An 8,827-nucleotide genomic window follows, 5' to 3' on the forward strand; every position below is an offset into this window, starting at 1 on the left:
AAGTTTCAAAAAGAAAATATTTTTTTTTAATTTGATTTTCTACCAAATATTTGAAAAGTTAACTTTTAAGAAAGTAGTCTAATTTTCAACCTAGAACGATGAATTTTCAATAAAAAAAAAACAATATTTTATATTTAAAGGAAAAAGTTATTAATTATAAATATAAATCAATTGAATTTAACCAAAAAAGACGAATGTTTAACAACGTTCTTGAATCCTCAACTAAAACAGATAATTTTCAACTAACAAATAGATTTTCTACAAAAAAGACGAAATTCTAACCAAACAGTTGAATTTTTAACCAAGAAGATTAATTTTCACCCACAAAAAGCTATTTTTTGACCAAATAGTTGAATTTTTAGTCTAAAAAATGATAAATTTGTAAAAAAAAATGGAATAGTTAACTTTTAATTAAAATTAATCATTTTAAAATTTGAAAAGGCGAAATTTCTACGAAGCAGTTGAATTTTATACCAAATAGTTGAATTTTCTACAATTTTGTTGAATTTTCTACCCAAAAGCACGATTTTTCCACAAAACAGTTGAATTATTAACCCTGAAAAATTTATTTTTAAGAAAAAAAGATTCAATCTTCTACCAAGTAGTTGAAAAATTAACTTTTAAGAAAGAAACCCTAAAAAGATGGATTTACAATGAAAAGTAGAATGGTTCATATTTAAATGAAAAATGTTATTAAATATAAATGAATTGAGCTTGACTAAAAAAGACGAATTTTTAACAAATTACTTGAATTTGCAACTCAAACATATAATTTTCAACAAAAAATTGATTTTCTACCAACAAATACGAATTTTTAACCAAATAGTTGAATTTTGAATAAAGAAGATTAATTATCTACCGAAAAAATGTAATTTGTAATCAAGCAGTTGAATTTTTATTCTAAAAAAGATCACTTTTTAAACAAAAATGGAAGATTTAAATTTTAATTGAAAAAAAATCACTTTCAAATTAGAAAAGGATGAATTTTCCACAAAGCCGTTGAATTTCCAAGCAAAAAAATGAATTTATACAAAACCGTTGAATTTCTAACAAAAAGATAATTTTTAACCAATCAGTTCAATATTTAACTAAAATTATGAATCTGCAACAACAAAAAATACATTTTTTGGAAACTATATCTTTTGATGTTATGGTTTTGACGAGATAAAATATATTAAATAATTTGATGTTAATTCTTTTTGTCTACTATTCTAAAATAAATGTTTTTAACACTGATTGTAATTTAATAAACTAAATAACTAAATTGTGAAAAAATAGCTCTCAAACTGCGCTGAGATCCGAACCCAGGTCTTTCAGATTGCCGGTCTGATACTCTCACCCACTCTCTCCATAGCTTAGTGGGTAAGAGCAACAGACCCACGATCTGAAAATTTTAATGTATATTATAAATAATAAATAATAAATAATGTATATTCAAATAACAGCGGACCTTGAGAGCAATTTTTTCACAATTTATAAATAAAAATCAATATTAAAAAATATTGATTTTAGGAAACTAAAAAAAAAACAATGACTATCAAATTTGTTCGACAAAATGCAGAATTTTTTAACCAAGTAGTTAAATTTTCATCCAAGCAGATTAACTTTCTACAAAAATACTAATTTTTAACCAAATATTTGAATTCTTAGTCTAAAAAACATAACTTTTTAAACAAAAACGGAATAGTTAAATTTTCAATGGAAAGCAGTAATTTTCAATTTGGAAAAGCGAAGTTTTTCAAAGCATTTTAGTCTTCCAAAAAGCAGTTGAATTTTCTATTGAATAATTGAATGTTCAAGCCAAAAAAAAATAAATTTTCTACTGAACAGTTGAATTTTAATCCGAAAATATGAATTTTCAATAAAAATGTTAATTTTTAACCAAACAGTTCAAATACTTACCCAAAAAAATGAATTTTTGATGGAAAATATCATAGCCGAAATAAACGAATTTTCAATAAAGTACTTGAATTCTCAACTATAACACATTAATTTTCAACAAAAAATTAATTTTCGTCGAAAAAAATTACAATTTTTAACACAGGAGTTGTATTTTCAACCAAAAAAAGGAAGAATTTTTAATAAAAATATAATAGTTATTATTTTATCAAAAGAATTGTCAATTATTAATAGAAAGCAATTTAATTGAAACAAAAAATATAAATTTTCAACAAAACACCTTAATCCTCAAATAAAATAAATCCATTTTCAAGCAAAAAAATTGATTTGCTGAAAAAAGGGAGACTTTGGATACAAATAGCTCAATGTTCCACAAAAAAGATCAATTTTCTACCAAAAAAGACTGATTTTTAACCAGATAGCTGAATGTTTAGTCTAGAAAAGATCACTTTTTAACTAAAATGGAATAGTTAGATTTTCGTAAGAAAAAAATCAATTTATAAAAGCGAATTTTCCACCAACTTTTTGAATATTTAATCCAAAAGAACACATTTTTACAAAACAGCTGAATTATAAACTTTAAAAATGAATTTTTAACAAAAAAGTTGTATTTTGTACCAAATAGTTGAAAAATGAACTTTTAGGAAAGTAGTTTAATTTTCAACCTAAAAAGATGAATTTTCAATAAAGAATACAATGGTTGATATTGAAGGAAAGATATTATTATATATAAACATGACTAAATTGTTGAACTTTCTACAAAGAAGATTCATCTTCCACGAAAAAAAAACAAACAAATTTTTATCCAAATATCTGATACTTTATTCCAAAAAATATCCCTTCTTTAACCAAAAAAGGAATCGTGAAATTTTCATTTAAAAAAATTTCATTTCGCAAATCGAATTTTCTACGGAGCAGTGGAATTTCCCCAAACTTGTTCAATTTTCAATCTAAAAGAACGGATTTTCCACAAAAGAGTTGAGTTATCAGCCCTAAAAAATGGTTTTTTAAACAAAAAATTGAATTTTCTTCCGAGTTGTTGAATTTTTAAGCCAGAAAGATGAATTACAAAACCATTGAATTTTCAACAAAAATATAATTATCAACAAAAATATCATTTTCAACAGAAATTATGGATCTTTAGCCAAAAAAAGTAATTATTAAGAAACTATGTTATTTGATGTTATGCTTTTAACCAGATACAGTGTATTAAATAATTTGATGTTAATTGTTTTTGTCTATTGGACTAAAACAAAATATTTTTTCAACATTAATTTTTATTTCTAAATTTTGAAAAATTGCGCTCAAGCATCAGAACGGCATTATAAAAGTCCTCGGTTCTAATCCCAGCGGATCTTGGGAGTAATTTTTTTGCAATTTAGAAATAAACATCTATATTAAAAAAATATTGATTACAAACCAGTAGACAAAAACAATTAGCAGCAAATTATTTTAAGGAAATTAGTTCAAATTTCAACCAAGGAAGTGAATAAATCGATCATCAGCGTTTAAAAATTCAAAATTTTCAAATGTAACAATTGGATTTTCTTATTTCTAAATTTAGTTTTAATTTAATGCACCGAAAAATAATTGTTTAAATAAACATTAAATTTTCCTAATTTATCAAATCTTAGTGAGAATTTTTTTCATTAAGGTTCATGTCAAAAACCAGGTCTGCAAGAAAGAAGGTTTTCTGTGATTTTAAGAATTAAAATGATAGTATCAGACGAGAATTATGAAAGAAAAAACATTATTTGTTATGGAATAAGTTTAATAATTTAAAAACATTTTTATTTTGACAATAGTTTTTGTAATTGTATTTCTTTACCATCACTTTTCACTAATTTGTTTTAAATTGTTAAATTTTAGTAAATCATGGCTTCAATCTTTTCAATCTTAAAAATAAGTAAATAATCTTTAAAATTATAATTATAATTTTCAATTTTAAAAGATGGCTTTAACAATTTCAGGTATAGAATCTTTTTCCCGCAAAAATAAGCCAACAATTATTAAAATTCAACAATTATTTTAAAACCTTTAAGATAAAAGAATAAGAATATATTCAATTACAAAAAATATTTTGAAAATAGATTTTGTCTATTTTTTAAATTTTCAAATAAAAATAATGTTTCGAATTGTAATGGCATCCTCAGAATTATTATTTTACACTTGAAAAATAATTAAATAATCAAAATAATATTTACAATTATCCGGCAGACGTTAAGTTAGTTTTCATGCGGTCGAACTGTAGAATCGTTGCCAGCGTTTAAAAAATCAAAATTTTTAAATGTAACCAAATCCAGCTTGCACCCGCAAACTCGCAACAGGTAAAGGTGAAAAAGCCAGGGGCGCAGGCCGCAGGCCATCAGGTGTAGCGAGGGGGAGGTTGACTCTTGGAAGGTGGGAGTCAACCTGACCCGTTCGGAGCTCTTTCGGTCGACAGTCTCGTATAGAAAGTCGGTGAACAATGTGACTGACTGTTCGCGAAGTGTTGTAAGTTTTTTGAAAATATTTTTTAGGAAATTTTTTTATTTTCAAATCACCCTTCTTCCGGTACCAGTTCTGTGATTTTTTTATTTGTTCTACATGATATTTTTGTTACTATTCATCAGCATCCTCGACTGTAAGTACGACGTTTGAAATTCAAAGCTGTGAGGGAATGTGCGCGCAAAAGAGAAAGAGGGAAAACAATAGAAAACGTAGCCTTCAAACTCCACTTTCATCAGGATACATTTATATTTGAATTTTTATACAACGAGCAATTGGAGCCAAACATATATTTATTTCAAAAAGAAAAAATTTAATTTTGTATTTTCTGATTTTTCTTTGAAAATCTGGATTTAGTCGGAAGTAGTATGGTACCAGGCACATAAGTATCGAAGACTTCTAACTCAACTTTTATTAGGATATATTTATATTGGAATTTTTAAACAAATGCCAATTTGAGTCAAAAATATTTTTATTTTAAAAAATATAGTAAATTTCGTATTTTTCTATAGAAATCAGAATTAAGTCGGAACTAATTTGGTACCAAGCACGCAAGTTGCATGGTCGAAGACGTCTTCAAATTATAGTTTTATTAGGATACATTTATATTTTAATTTTTAAACAAACGACAGTTTTAACCAAAAATATATTTATTTTAAACAATTTATTTTTTTTCATTTCTTTAGAAAACGATTTAAAAACAGTTATTTGGTTTTAATTATTTTATAATCACACAAAGATATCATCGTGAATTTAAAAACAATTAGGGAAAACCTCCCTAAAGCAGATAATGAAGCCTACAGTGGATAATCATTAATTAAGAACAAAAATAAAATAAAAATAATTTTAATTTGTAGACACTTATAGTGTTTTAAATATTAATTGAATTAAATTAATTATTTTACGTATTTTTGTATTTTTAATAAATGATTATCCACTCTTGCATTATCGACTGTAGGAAGGTTCCCTCTATATCTATGAGTTTAATTGCAATTACTAAAAAATTTAAAAACTTATGATTTGAAATTCATGAACCAAAACTGTTACTTTTTCATCTCTTGTAATTTTATCTTATCAATTATGACAATACAATAAACAATTTGCGATTTTTAAATAAACTGATATAGTAATTCTAAGTATAATTATGATAGATGAAACTTATTTTTTTTCTTCTTTTTCTTTTTGCAAAAATCTCACGTTCGCGGTTGAGAAATTCGTGATGATAGCTTCGAAGACTTCGATATTTCTTCGTGTCTTCAGAAAGGCGTCGATTTCGATATTCGAGAGGCAGTGACTTTACTATAGCATAGTGAAGCATGTAACTATTATACTCTCAGAACCAGTCAGGCAACATTCCTACTGTTTGACCGCATACAAACTAACTGAACGTATGTCGGATAATTGTAAATTAAAAAAAAATTATTATTTAAATTTTCTTCAATTGTGAAATAATATTACTGACTCATTCATTTCAATTGAAAACTTTTTTAAATTAAAAACTACAACGTTTATTTTAAACATATTGTTTGTAATTGAATTTTTTCGTATTGTTGTATCTCAACATTTTTTAGACAGTTGCTGAATTTTAATAATTGATGGCTTATTTTGCGGGAAAACATGTTACGGCTGACATTGTTAAAACAATCTTTTAAAATAGAAGATTATAATTTTGATTTTTGACTGATTTGAATTATAATTATAATTTTGCATTGCTTATGATTATAATTTTAAAGATTATTTACTAATTTTAAGATTGAAAATATTGAAGCCATGATTTATTCGAAATTAACCATTTTAAAAAATTAGTAAAAAGGGACCATACAAAAATACAATTACAAAAACTATTGCCAAAATAAATATTTTTTATAATATTTCAACTTATTTCGCAACAAATAATGTTTTTTTTCATAATCCATGACTGATAAATATCATTTTAATTCCTAAAATCACAGAAATGATGATTTTTATGTTACGTTGAAATCTTTTTCTTGTTCAAAAATTAAGCTTTTCATTAAAAAAAATAAGTGTTCTAGGTTAAGAGTATATTTCCTAATTCTATCATTATTATTGCAGAAAATTTAACCAGTTTGCCCAAAATTCGTTTTTTTTTTGTTGGTAAAAATTACTTCTATAATAAAAAATTTAACTGTATTCCATTTTTGTTAAAAATCTATCTTTTTTAGTTAAAATATTTCGTTAATAATTCTGTTTCGATTGAACATTTAACTATTTTGTTTAAAAAATTCGATATTTTATGGGAAATTAATTTTTTACACGAAAATGTAACTATTCCATTTTTATTTAAAAACTTATCTTTTTTGGTGAAAATTCAAAAATTTGGTTTTTGATTTAAGTGTTTTGTTGAAAATTCCTCTTTTTGTTAGAAGATTAATCTTTTTGGTTGAAAATTCTACTATTTGTCTGAAAATTCTTTTTTTTTGTTTTGAAAAATAAGCTTTTTAAACAGGAAAATTCCAATTTTATTTTAAAAGTGACCTTTTTAGTGAATAATTTAAAATTTGGTCGAACATTCAAGTATTTTGTTGAAAATTCGACTTTTCTAAAAGAAAATTAATCTTCTTTGTGAAAAATTTACCTATTTGATAAAAACTTTAAGTATTTGTTTAAAAACTTATCTTTTTTAGTTAAAAATTCAACATCTTTGTTTCAAATTTAATTATTTTGTTGAAAAATGCACTTTTGTGGTAGAATATTAATATTCTTGATCAACTTTCGATTTTTTTAATAACAAATTCTCTTACGTACGATTTTACCAAGCCCCCCCCCCCCCACCACCAATCGTCAAATCGAGAAGTTACAAGTAATTCTGAAAAAAAACTTAAAAGAATGCATAAAAATTTTCTGAAAAATTAATTACAAATATCAATTTAATTATTTTTATCAAGGACTTTTTTTCTGTGAGTGTAGATTATCCTCTCTCCACGGTTGAGAGATTTCAACATCTGATCAGGTATCGTCCCACGCACTATACATCCGGTACAGCTACATGCATAACATTGCATTTGCATGAAACCGCAAGACAGACTTATTTAGTAAAAAACAATATGACAATAAATAATTAGTATTTATAATAATTTGTCAATGTATAAGCACCACTGGAGTGTTATTTTTATTTTGAGAGACTTTTTAATTTAAAAACAGAAATTGGTCTTTTCGTTTCGTCGAATTTTCAAGAAAACAAATTCAATGTTCAACCAAATTATTGAATTTGCAAGCTAGAAGAGAATAGTTTTAAAACAAAAATGGAACAGTTATGAAATGAATAAATTTTTAACTCTAAAAGATAAATTTTTTCACCATAAATGGAATAGCTAAAATTTCTTTCAAAAAAAAATTTATTTGTGAAAGGCGGCTTTTCTATCAAGCAGTTGAAATCGAATTTAAAAAGAATAAAATTTTAATGAAAGATACAATAGTTCCTATTTTAAGAAAAAAGTTTCTAATTAGTTATAAATAGAAATCAATTGAATTTGAAAAACCAAATAGTTGCATTTTTAACCAAGAAGATTAATTTTCTACTAAATAAACTCATTTGTAGCAAAATAGCTGGATTTTTTGGTCTAAAAAGGATCACTTTTAAACAAAAAATGGAATAATTAATTTTTCATTGAAAATAAAAACGATATAATTTTCAATCGAGAAATTTGAAACCTCTACCAAGTAGTTGGATTTTCTACAAAATTGTAGAATTTTCTTTTTAAAAAAATTTCACCAGGAAATATGAATTTTTAATAAAAAATTGAATTTTCTACCAAGCTGTTAAATTTTCATGAAAAAAAATTAATTTTCAACATCACAGTTGAATTTTTAAACTGAAAATATAAATTTTTAATAAAGAATTTAGTTTTTATACCAAAAGTAGTACATTTTTAAGAAAATAGTTTAAATTTTAACCAAGTAGTGGAATTCTTAACCCAAAAATGATTTTACTAGAAAAAATGTGAAAGTTGATTTTTTAAGAAAAAAAGTTTTTAATTATTGATATAAATCAATTGAAATTAGGCAAAAAAGATTAATTTTTAAAAAAGTACTTGAATCCTCAACTAAAACAGATTAACTTTCAAAAAACAAAAAATTATTTTTAACAAAAAAATGGATTTTCTACACACACAAAAATTCAACAAATTAGTTGAATTTTTGGTCCGAAAAAAGATCACTTTTTAAACAAAAATGAAATAGTTAAATTTTCATTGGAATAAATGGCTAAAACACATTAATTGAAACTCCCTTTCTCTCTGCAGAAATACCTTTCTCCCGCTAAAAGTTATCGTAACAATGCAGTGTTGTCACAATGAATTCTATTGTTCGTTGGCAACTTTATTTTAAATACCTCATGCTTTTGTGTGAAAATATAAAATAACGTTGGCTCGAGTTTCAAATTAAAATTACTCGTTTTATTTTCGAAAAAAAAAACCAAGTG

The 8,827-nt window shown here is 24.5% G+C and overlaps 1 protein-coding gene across 2 annotated transcripts in view; it reads left to right on the forward strand.

Moving 5' to 3' along the window:
• The first annotated feature begins 4,313 nt into the window (after positions 1–4,313).
• The window catches only part of LOC117177413 (protein grindelwald), a 39,951-nt gene continuing 35,437 nt past the window's right edge, over positions 4,314–8,827 (forward strand). Inside the window, exon 1 of one of the 2 annotated variants that reach the window (XM_033368083.1) lies at positions 4,314–4,392. The gene's annotated coding sequence lies outside the window, so the exon portion shown is untranslated. Of the gene's footprint in view, positions 4,523–8,827 lie in introns of both variants that reach the window. The other variant, XM_033368082.1, reaches the window with a different exon arrangement.

This window comes from Belonocnema kinseyi, chromosome 7 (genome assembly GCF_010883055.1).
Source record: "Belonocnema kinseyi isolate 2016_QV_RU_SX_M_011 chromosome 7, B_treatae_v1, whole genome shotgun sequence".
Taxonomy (NCBI): Eukaryota; Metazoa; Arthropoda; class Insecta; order Hymenoptera; family Cynipidae; genus Belonocnema; species Belonocnema kinseyi.